This window comes from Chlamydotis macqueenii, chromosome 1 (assembly GCF_036417535.1).
Source record: "Chlamydotis macqueenii isolate bChlMac1 chromosome 1, bChlMac1.mat, whole genome shotgun sequence".
Taxonomy (NCBI): Eukaryota; Metazoa; Chordata; class Aves; order Otidiformes; family Otididae; genus Chlamydotis; species Chlamydotis macqueenii.
The window spans coordinates 56,875,475-56,886,966 of NC_141556.1; the positions used below are offsets into that span (position 1 = coordinate 56,875,475).

Genomic DNA, 11,492 nt, shown 5'->3' on the forward strand with positions numbered 1-11,492 from the left:
GATGATCCTCCTCTCCACTTCCCCACCTCGCCAGGACAGGAGCAGCGTCTACCCATCAAGGGTCACCCATCCCCCTTGGCTCGATGGCGCAGCTGGGGAGGATGCAGTGCGTGCCGACGGAGCCCACAGTCAGGTGGGCTGCTGAGCGGATGTGAGATGCACACAACATTACGAATGTGCTTTCGTAAATAAGCGATCACATGGGACTCGTGCGCGTGTGTTAGAGCAGCGCTTTGAAAACAACCAGGAAAATCATGTGGCAACAGAAGTCTGCGGGCTCCCGGCCCTCCCCCACTCCCTAACCTTCTCCCTCCTTTTCCTCTCCTTTCTATCACTCTCTCTGTCCTACTGAGATGGTAACCACAAAGGCTGGAGATGAATTTTGCTCCTGTTAACCTCATCCTGGGCTTTGGGGTGTTTGTGTTGGTGTTTGGTCTGGGTGTCCAATCTACCTGTGCCACTCAGACCACCTGTGCATGTATGATGTCCCCTGCAACCCTGCCAGGGACATTTTCAAGTTCAGTCTCCTAGAGGGATTGAAGGACATTTACCCAGAGGGGATGCTAAATATGATTCAACCCATTGCTCAATGGGATTTTCACTGTTGCAGCTCTGAGTCCAGCAGAAATTGACTTTTTCTTGGCGCTACATTTTTAATACCTCACTGACACTTGTAAGGTCAGAAGAGCAAGTTCTGGAGTTTGAAATGTGGTTTGGAAACTGAGAAACCTTAAGTTCTCCACTGCTCCCTCATCCAACTTGCTCACAGCAGCACAGCAAGGCAGGAGTCCCAGAGCATTAAGACCTCAGCTGAGCTAAGAGCAGGTGGTGTTCTGTGTAGAACAAGTGCCACCACGCCATTAATAAATGCATGTCTTTGAGCCTTGGCTCCACTAACGGCCTCCTGTTGTGACTAAGTTCTTACATGTGTATGGCTACCAACCTCGCTGAGTGCAAGGAGCTCAAAGAGTCAGGAAGGAACTGAGAGATTTAGTGGGCTCTGCCAGCTGAGGCTCAAGCTGTCCCACTGTCCTAGCACTTGAGTGGTGCTGCCGATTACACTTTCTTTCATTGCACGTTCCTCCAGCTATCATTTTTTCCAACATAGCCTTTCCTAGCTTACAAGCTCAGGATTGTGGTCTGTAGTCCATAAGAGACTCCATAAGTCCATCCATTCACCTTTTCCTGCATTACATGTTCCTCCAAATGCATTTCTGCTGACTGCAGTCTCATTTCTCCCCTTCCCTTCCCTTCCCTTCCCTTCCCTTCCCTTCCCTTCCCTTCCCTTCCCTTCCCTTCCCTTCCCTTCCCTTCCCTTCCCTTCCCTTCCCTTCCCTTCCCTTCCCTTCCCTTCCCTTCCCTTCCCTTCCCTTCCCTTCCCTTCCCTTCCCTTCCCTTCCCTTCCCTTCCCTTCCCTTCCCTTCCCTTCCCTTCCCTTCCCTTCCCTTCCTTTCCCTTCCCTTCCCTTCCCTTCCCTTCCCTTCCCTTCCCCATCTCCTCTCCTCTCCTCTCCTCTCCTCTCCTCTCCTCTCCTCTCCTCTCCTCTCCTCTCCTCTCCTCTCCTCATCCCATCTGTTCTTTAAAACAAACTTAAAGCAAAGTCTCTAGCTTCTTTTTTTTTTGCCAACAGATCCATCTGAATTTGAGTCAAGAGGATCTGCTGGAGGCAAAACAGTAGGGCGCAAGGTGTGGGAGAGAGCTGCAGAATGAGTGCCTCTGTAGCGGTATGATGTGCAGGGCATTTCAGGGGGATCGATGCTGTTAACCAATTTGAGATAAAGTGGCACAAGCTATTAAAGCCATGGTGACCTCTGTAAGATCCAGGCATTTTTCCTTGAAAACACATTTCAAGTGTCTCGGAGTTGAGCTTCTCTTGCCGTGCAGCTGGTGCATCCCAGTTCACCCCCTCACTGGCTTAGACTTTGAGTGCAACTGAACAGGCCAGACTGCACTCGTCCCTGAAGGGAGTGTGGCTTGAATTTGGTCAGAACGGCCTGGGTACGGCTGGCTTGGCCTGAGCTGCACTGGCTTTGATCTGGCGGAGCTACGCTTACATGGACAGAGTGCAATCGGAATGCAGGCTTGGGATGGCAGCTTGTGAAGGCACGTTCTGGGTAGGCTGCACGTGACTGGGTTAGTTGCCCTAGACCGCGTTGAATTTGGAGCTGAAAACGGGACTGGTTTGGACTGAGTTGATATTTATGGTGGATGGGAGTGGGCTGATAGGAAGAGTTTGCCTGGATGCAGTGCTACTGAAATGGGGCGAGTGGCTTCACTGTGCTGGTTTAAATGCCTCGTTTCACTTACCCCAGAACCTGTCACCCCATCTGGGAAGCTGTTTCCTGGACCTGCTTTTCATGGATAGGGGAAAAGATAATTCAGCAAGTGCTGAAACGGGATCCCCAAAAGGCTGACAAAAATCTTTAGTTCCTCAGTGTCCAGCTGCTCCAGGCCATCTCCTTCTCCCACAACCCGTGAGTGATTCATGCCAGAACATCTGCACCTTGCTCCCAATCTGGTCCACCAGGTCAAATCTGTTCTTCGCTCAACATCCCAGCCTTAAAAAGGAAAACTCTCCTGTCTGAGAAATTCCCCAACCAGAGCAGGCTACCAGTGTTTGAAGTGAGGAAGTAGGACCTGAAAACCTCGCACGTGACTTTGTTTTTAATGACTAGGTTGCCTTGATAGCGCTAAATTTCATGCGGTCTAACATGGTGCATGTAATGCATTGCCACAGTGTTACTTGTCGAGGGGATAAAATAAATACTTAACTTGGACACAGGATTAAGCCCAAATTCAGATTATTTCCAAATAAATGATGTCTCAACATAAAAGGCTGTACCTGGATAATCTCTGGCAAGGCAGTCTAGGTGACCGTGCTGCCAAATCCCTTCCCTCCCCACTTGTTGTGGCTCTGCTTTTAAAAAACAGGAAGAAATGTGTGGTGCTGGGCAGGAGATGGTGTGGTCCCCAGGGAGAAGCAGAGCCCCATCTCCTCACACAGCTAGCAGAGAGTGGAGCAGGAGAGCGGAGGGTAGCACAGCGCTGTACAGCTGCGGGGCTGTTCACAACAGGGCAGAGCTCCCGGAGAATGTGCTCTTTGTTCCCTGCCTTTAAAGGGTAAGAGAAACACTTATGCATGGCAAATTAGCCCAAAAATGTATTTCTCTAAAACACCCGATTGTCTGGCCAGCTCTGCAGCTGCAGGGAAGTTCCAGGGAGAGAAGGGGGAGGCGGCGGGAAGGAGAAGGAGGGAGGCAGGGAAGGAGGATTTTGATGGCTGGAGTGGGGGGTGGAAGGCAAGAGGATTGTGGAATGAGGGAGAAATTCTCATGCCTCGATTCAAACAGAGCTGACCAGGGAGCGAGGGGACCCCTTACGGAGGGGCCACGTTGGTGGCCAGGGGACCATGGATGCTGTGCGTTCTCCTGGGGGGTAGGGAGAAGAGGGGACACCAGACAGCTGTGGGAGCAGGCACTGGTGCAGCCAGCGGTGCCGGGGAGTCCTGCCACCCAGCAGGTTCAGCTGTGCCATCTGGACCGGGATGCTCCGCGAGCAGTGCCATGCTCCTCTAGTCACCGTGTCGCGCGTCCCTGCGGGGTCACGGGCTGTAACTCCTCTCCTGCTTTGGAGCAAAATGCGCAGGGTGCGGCTCTGCGGAGGTGCAGGGCCTGTGCTGTTCCCAAGAGGTGGCACTTGGGTTTAAAACGTCCCAGATGTACCTTTAGATTAGGAACTTGATCTGGGCTTGTTATTAATTTCCAGCATAATGCTGATGCCCATTTAAAAACTCCCAGACCATCACTGGCAGACAAGTGATTCTTTGAATGTCCCTTGGGTTTGGAAAGCCAAACCTAATGGTAAGATTCTTGACAACTGCTCAGATGGTGAAGTTTATGGCAAGCGCCACAGTCCTGTCCCTGCCCCTCGGGATGCCACTGAAAGTAGAGTCAGGCCCATCATGAGCACAGCTGAGACCTCAGTGTCCAAGGAGCGTCTCCCACACTGTCTGGGATGAGATGTCCTCTTTGTGCGCATGGTTAGAATTTATTTTCTCTTCCATTACCTGCTGATGTGGAAGGGGAGATGCTCCGTGCTGCAAACTACAGTGCTTTGCAGGCACAGCCTTGAAGCACCCTGACTGGTCCTCGTTACTCCTCACTGAATGCTCTTGGGGACATCTGTGGCATGACCCAGATGCTGCTCTCAGAGGAAGCAGCTCAGGCTGGACTTTGCCTTTGAGGACACTCAGGGGTGCCCTGCCTGCTTTAAATCCAGGTCCTAGCACTCTGTCCTTTCTGCGGTGTGACATGATCTACTCTGGGCAGACAAGAGCATCTCCTTCAAAGCCACCAGTGCCACCTGCTGCGAGGGCTGATGAGATTGGTAGGTAGCCTTAGGTTTGGCAAAGCTTAGATTGCCCCTGAGAAAAAAAGAGAGACATGAGAGTCTTAGAAGGGGATTTGGCTTCAAGACCTTCCTGTGGCTGTCCGGCTCAGGTATAGGGCTGATGTTGCCACCAGCTCAAGTTGGCACAGGCAAACTCTTCTCTGTTTCCAGATTTCTGCTAAATTCATTGTGTGACCAGATTTTTCCAAGGAAAACTCTGTAACTCTTCAGGTTTGTAATCTAGAAGTCCTATGAAGTCCCCTCTCACTGGACTGGAGGAAGGGAAGGACAGGTGGACCTGGATGTTTTATCTGAACAAGTAGTGATACCAACTGCTGGTGGGAATTATTCATTCTTTCTTTCTAGAGGTTACATGAAGATCCTTTGGATGACACTGGATGTGGAGGTACCTGCTGGATATGGGGAATATGGAGCAGTATCTGACTGGGGGAAGCCAGAATTAAGTTTGAGAATGTCCTGTAGCAGAGAAGCTGATCAGACTTGTGTTGCAGAAGGAGTAGGACAGGCAGGGGAGAGGAGGTGGGGAGCTGAACCACTCTTTAAATGAGGGAATGGGAAGCTGCTGACAACTGTGTAATCCTGTCACCACTACTTGGCTCATCTCTATGTGGCCACTGGGATGGTTCACTCTTTCATTTTGTATTTACATGGGAGAAGGGCCTATGAAGAATGTTAGCTTTCATCGAGTCAACAATATTTCTCAGCTTTGACACACTTCATTTTCCACTCAGGTGAAAAGGAGTCCCTCTGTGTGCATTGCCGTGCATCCCTGCGATAAGAGAGAATCCACCCCATCCCCTTCTCTCCTCCCTTCCCCTCCACTTCTACATCTTCAGACCTTCGCAGCCCTGCCACCCAGCTCCTCAACCATGTCTCTTCAGAAACATCCTGAGCAGCAGCCACGCAAATGTGTGCCACCGCGTTACGTGAGTTTGAGCCTCTAGTTTTTAAGACCAGAAAGCTACAGCTGTGCCAGTGCTGGGCGTCACGCCTTACCTTCGGGGAGTGGGTGGCACATACTGATGGCAGGCCTGCCACGAGTCCCGAGATCACTTGCGGCAAAGTGGGACTCGGGGAAACCAAGAATACAGGCACACTCCAGCACTTTGTGGAGACCCTGAGACCTCCTGGGGATGGTAAGGATGTGGCATCATCTGAGGGTGGGGATGACTGGTACTGGGCAAGCATGTCTTGGTACATAATTTTCCCAGAAATGAGACTTCAGGGGAATGAAACCAGTTGCAGATCCAAACCTAATTCAACAAGCACTTTTGGCTGGAGAGCAAGTGTGGGAGAGGGATTTTTAAAATATCAAAACATTTCATTTCAAGAAAATCTTCCTGAATTATTCTGTTTTCTAAATGCCAAAGTGTTGTGAATGGACATTTTCAAAGGGAATTTCTGACATTTCATTTCAAAATAGCATTTTGCATTTAAAACTTGACCCAGGTTGAAAGATGAGAGGTCAGACACAAGAGCCTAATAACCACAAAATGCAACCTGCTATTTCAAGTTCAGCAGAATACCTCAGTCTCTGAGTTATGCCATTTGGAAAAAAAAAAAAGTCACAGCAGAGTTCCTGCGCGTGTTCAGATCAACATGCGCCTACGTGACACCTCTGAGATGATGGAGACTCTGGAGCAGAAATGGCCAGTGCGGTTGGGATAAAACCAGCCAAGTAGTGGTCTGAGATGAACTAGAAAATGCCCTTGAGCATCTCAGACAGAATTTCACTCTTATCTCAATAAATTTCACTCTGATCTCAGTGAGGCTGTTTGTGGTGGGATGTGCACCTCTTAGGGATGCTTGCATGTTCAGATCCACGGGTAGCAACAGGCAGAGCAATGACGAGCAAAGCCCCTGTGGCTGTGGCAGTTTCACCCACGCTGTCATCTAGCTTCAGGCAAAGTGGCGATCAAAGTGCCATCATCCTCCACCACTGTCCCACTGATCCCTATGAAAACGAGTGGAGCTCTCTATGGACATGTGTCCATAGGCAGCTCCAGGGGAAAAAGAATGTGAGCGTAAGCCAGGTCTGGGCGCAAGAAAATCTGTGCTACTTTGGGAAGAGGCCCTGGTACTTCTCATAATGGATGGGTAGGTTGGGGGATGATGATGAGTAAGCAGGATGAAGAGCACTGCCAGTGCTTTGAGGCGATGCTGTGCCCCACAACTGCCTCTTCTATACAAAGGCAGGTTCAGACTCGAGGGACGTGAGGAATAGCCTTCCTCCCCCTTCCCCACTGGCCCCAGCCCCTCACTCCCGCCACCCCATCCTCTCCAACGTGTGCACGTGGTCCCCACTGGCCATGAATAGAGTTGGCACGGGTGGGCCCAGCCCCAGCCACTGGGGCTCACAACTCCCGACCTGAATAAGCAGCATAAAGGCACAGAGCAGCCCCGTCGCGGCTCTGTCCCGACCCATCCTCCCCAGCTGCGACAGCATCCGCTGCGCGCCCAGACCAGCCATTCTTACCAGGTCCTTCTGTGCAGTTTGTCTTTCTCTCCCTCTCCCGTCTCCCCACCCCCCGCCTCTTTTTTTTTTTTTTTTTTAATTTAATCCCTTTTTTTCGAACATATCATTACAGGAGCAACAAAAAAGATGGGACAATACAGCCATTGATGAACTGCTCTCGTCCTCCCGTCCCGATCCCCCCCACTCCCTCCCTCCCCTCCTCTGGTGCGTGCCAACACTCTTTCCACCGCCCAGGGCTGGAGCCAGCGCCAAACAACCTCTGCTAATAAACAAGAGGAACCAGATAAACCAGGAACACAATAGAGGGATTTGTTGCACTTTAGTGATGGTGGGAACAATGTCAACTCCGTGGCGCAGCTGCATGGACCCCCTCCCATCCTCTCCCCCCACCGCCTCGCGCCCCCCGCGCACTTGCAGCCCAACACTGTGATTTATGAAAGGCCAAAGGTCATCATGGATTAAAGGGGTTCTTTCTTGCATCATTTATTAACCCCTCTACGACAAGACGCGTTCATTGTGGCGGTGGTGGTGCTGGTGGCAGTGGTACAGGGAGCGGGGAGGGGGTGGAGGAGTCCATCCCGGCGGCACCGCGCATCTCTCAGAGGATGCTGAGATGCAGAGCTGGTACTTAAGCCTGGTTCTGCACTGATCTGGTGTGTGCAGGGAGGAGGGGAACCTTTGGTGAGATGTGTTTCGTCCAGCAGAAGCAATACGTGCACTCCAGCACGGCTCCGTTTACATTTCACGCAGGTCACCGTCTGCCCAAGCTGCACTTGCTGCCAGGCTGCTGAGCTCAGCTCACGGTCGGCGCTGCGGTTGTGCGCAGACCTAGGGCTGACCTGAAGTCTTGCCTAGAAGACCCCCATAGTCCATATGGTAGGGTTGACCACGTTGCATCACCAGAGTCTTGGGTCACTTTGTACTACCAGATGTGGTCACGTGGGCTGCCCATGATGCAGCGGGCAGAGAGAAGGCAGGAGGCCATGGAACAGGATGGACCACTCCAAGGTCTCTTTCTCAGGCTAGTAGAGACATGGCCAAAATCTCTCCTTGTCTCACCGGATCTCATCGTTACAGGCGACGCTGCAGTGTCAGTGACCATGCAACACTTTCAAGCCTTTCTGGGCAGCCGTGAAACAATGCCGTGAAATGCTAGCATGACAACTTGCTGGCCTCATCTTTTCCTTCTGAAATTGCAGTGACCAAGTCAGTCTGAGCAAGATGATGCAGCAGCAAAGGTTTCAGCACTGAACTTTGTGATTCTCTGAGCTACTGCCTCATGTCCCCAGCCGTGTTTGTGGGCCGCCTGGATACCCTTTCCATGGGCAAACTTGCTTGGGAAGACAAACCTTATGGCATCACAGGCTGGGGGTGATGAGTGAGCCCTGGACAGAGGGTGTCTGATGGATTTCACATCCATCATGAGGGCAGTGGTGTTGTGCTGGCGCCTGGTTGCTTGGCGCATCCCTCTTGGCTCATTGGAGGGCAGGCTGTGGTTTTGACAGGTTCAGACATCTTCCCCCTCGGGATGAAGCGATGGGTAACAAGGGACAAGCTTAGGAGCTGGTGGGAACCCTTTGAGTACGGGTGTCGGGGTGAAGGGGACAGGAGAGAGGGGACATGGAGGCTGGGGTGAAGGGGAAGATGGTCCCGCTGCCCAAATGCCAGCCAGTAACGCTGGTTACCAGCCGAACTGCTCCTGCCCTGGCCTTGGTGCCTCGGCCTCGGGCCGTGCTCCCTCGCTCACTCTCCCTCGCATTCCTCTGGGAGCTGATCAGGGCTTGAATGACACCCCAGATGACTCTTTGCTATTAATTCCTGTGAACAGAAAGGGCTCCTTGTTCTCCCAGTCCTACTCTCTGGAGGAATTACAGGGGCCAAGGCAGCAGGCTGAAGCCTTCCCAACTTAACCCTTCCCCCGGCTCCCCAGGAGCCTCCCTGCAGCCAGAGGACGGGCAGGGGTGAAGATCACCCCGGAGCCACCTCGGCCACTGCTGATTGAGCCCTCTGGGGTCACCCAGCACTGCTGCAACTACAGGTCCCATTGGGAGGGTCCCCTTTGCTGGCTGTTCTGCCCAGTCTTGTAGAATTCCCTTCCTCTCCCCTTTGGGCATCTCTCCTCTGTTGTGCAGACCGAGGGCACCCAGCTCCCTCCATTACATTGCACGGGATATGCCAGACTCCATCAGAGAAAAGACAAAACCGGTCCCCTTCTCCCCCAACTCCCCACTCCTTCAGTGCTCGCTTTTTGGGGTTCATTTTTTGGAAGCGTACCTGGCCTCTCTGGCAGGAGACGAGGGGGTTAACAGCCAGGGAGGCTTTGTGCCACCCGTCAAAGCAGGTAGAGGACAGACATGCCTGCCCCGTTCCTCTTTGATCTTCCCAGACCGAGTAATGTGGGGAAAATTGTCCCGTTTAGCTGTTATTTGCCCTCCCCATACCCATGAAACGTTGGGCTGGCCAAGACAACAGGTCAGGAGATGCCCGAGGTCTTTGTGATGCTCAGAGGTGATTCTCCCCTCTCCTTTCCACAAGACTTTCCCTACACCTCCTCTCCAAAGCAGCTGGCAGCAAAGAGCAAAAAATGCCGCTAAGCAAGGCATGCACCAAGGCAGCACACCAGCAGCGGCGTGGTTTTCTGCACTAACAGCAGCCCTCACCATGCCTTGGAGAAGGAATGGGGTTTCTCCTGCTCTGGTCCCAGGTGGGACTCTGCAACCACGTCCCAGCCCCAGTCCCCAGAGTGCTTCCTGAGGTCTCCCATACCATCCCGGGGTGATGGGAGCACAGGTTCACGCCTAATTGGCATCACCCAGCCTGTATCGCACATGGGGAACGATAATCCCAGACGAAAGCAACCACCACAATGTTTCTTTTGCAGGACACTGGGTATGACAGAGAGAGACAAACAGCCTGATCACGCAGTAAACAACTCTAGGCATCATGTGCCTTTTGTTTCCCCTGATACCCCATGACAAAAATTACTGCACACCCCCTGAAGCTAACTGTCCTGTAACCACATGGACACAGTGTGGGGCTGCCAAAACCCAGGCAGGGCTACAGGCAGCTCTTTGCTTTTCATGGGGGACCCACACCACTTTCTTCCTCCTCACGGGCAGCCAGATAACCGATCCTGATGGCTGGCCCATGGCTGGAAGCAAAGAGGCATCTGCCGAGGTCTAGGACCAATATCAGGAGCTTCAGCCAAAAATGACAAGGGAGGATGAAGATCAGAACCCAGCAGTGGTTCCTGTGCTCAGCTCCCTGTTGGGAGGACACCTATGGCAGAAGACAAATTGAAGGGCTCCTTGGAGATTGAGAACGCCAGAGTATCATGGAGGGTGACACAAACGCGGGCTTTGGGGACCTTCTCCTTCTACTGTTCGTAGAAAGGCCTTGAAAATGACCTGTACACTGGGAGCCTGGGAGGGCGGTCGTGACATTGGCTGGGGGAGGAATTTGTAGAGAAGGGCATGAGGAAGTGGTGGAGACAGGGCTGGGCTTGGGTGCTCTGGCAAAGGTTACGGCTTTGTCTTCATCTCTCCCAGGCTGCCATCAATCATGTCCCATGATGTCTCATAAGTGAGACAAGCTGCAGACCCATAGATTTTCCAGGAGTTATGGTGGCGTCTCCCTGTGCTCCTCCCCGCATTTCCTTGGAGCATCACACTCAGGCGATCTTCAAATAAAAAGAGTAACTGTTTGAAACCTTGCTATTTTTTTTCCAATTTTTTCATGACTTCTGCTGTGGATGGTTCAGATGGTCACCTGGCCATGCCCTCGCTAGCCTCCACTTCCCCCCAGGACTGAATAACCAGCTTCCCGGCTATTTTATGGTCATAGTGATGAGGTGTGGTCCTGTGGCATCTCCACACCAGAGGGGATGTGTAGTCCTCATTAAGGATATTGGATATACTATTTCTGGCTGGCGCAGTGGGAGTTCCAGCACCTATCAACTGTCCCTGCCATCCACAACCTTCCAACAACTGCCCGAGTTGCCTGGTCCTCTCCCTTTCTCTTTCTCCCTCTTGGACCACCATGGGACTGAGCAAATCCATTCAGCACCATAGCTTGGGCAAGGAGACATCCCCCCATTTCCAGCAGGAGGGCTGCCCCCTTCCTCTTCCTCACTGAACCCTCCCCTCCAGCCATGTCGGGACCAGCAAGCTTCATGCCAGCGAAGATACAAATCCCACATGGGAGCTGGGGAAGGCTGAGGGCTTGGCTTTGATGCGGGAAACCTGGATCCCCTTCCCAGCAGAGAGAGAAGGGGAGACTTCTGCATCCCCCTCCCCAGCACGATGTTGGGGCAGTCACCCCCTGTCCTTCCCACAGTGTCACAGGGGGACATGGCCAATGCAAACCCACACCAGCCTGCCCTGTGCGCGCAAGAAGGCAGCAAGGGCAAGACCTCCTCCCACCCCCAAACCCCAAACCATGCCCCCCACCACCCCTCCTGCCCTCATTGCCTCACGTGCCCACCTCCACAAGAAGGAGATTTTGCAGAGAGGCGGTGGCACTCGCTGGTCCATCCCAGTGGCCGTCCCCATCCCAGCCACCATCGCCGTCTCAGCTTCTCCTAGCCCGGGTCTCCTCTCCCGTCTTC

At 52.8% G+C, this 11,492-nt stretch overlaps 1 long non-coding RNA gene across 1 annotated transcript; it reads right to left on the reverse strand.

Annotated features, from left to right (window-relative positions):
* Positions 1-7,344: 7,344 nt before the first annotated feature.
* Positions 7,345-11,492, reverse strand: LOC147602114 (uncharacterized). The gene is made up of 2 exons (XR_015259171.1): positions 11,369-11,492; positions 7,345-10,565 (listed from the first exon to the last, which is right to left on the reverse strand). It is a non-coding gene; the product is annotated as an uncharacterized LOC147602114 (long non-coding RNA).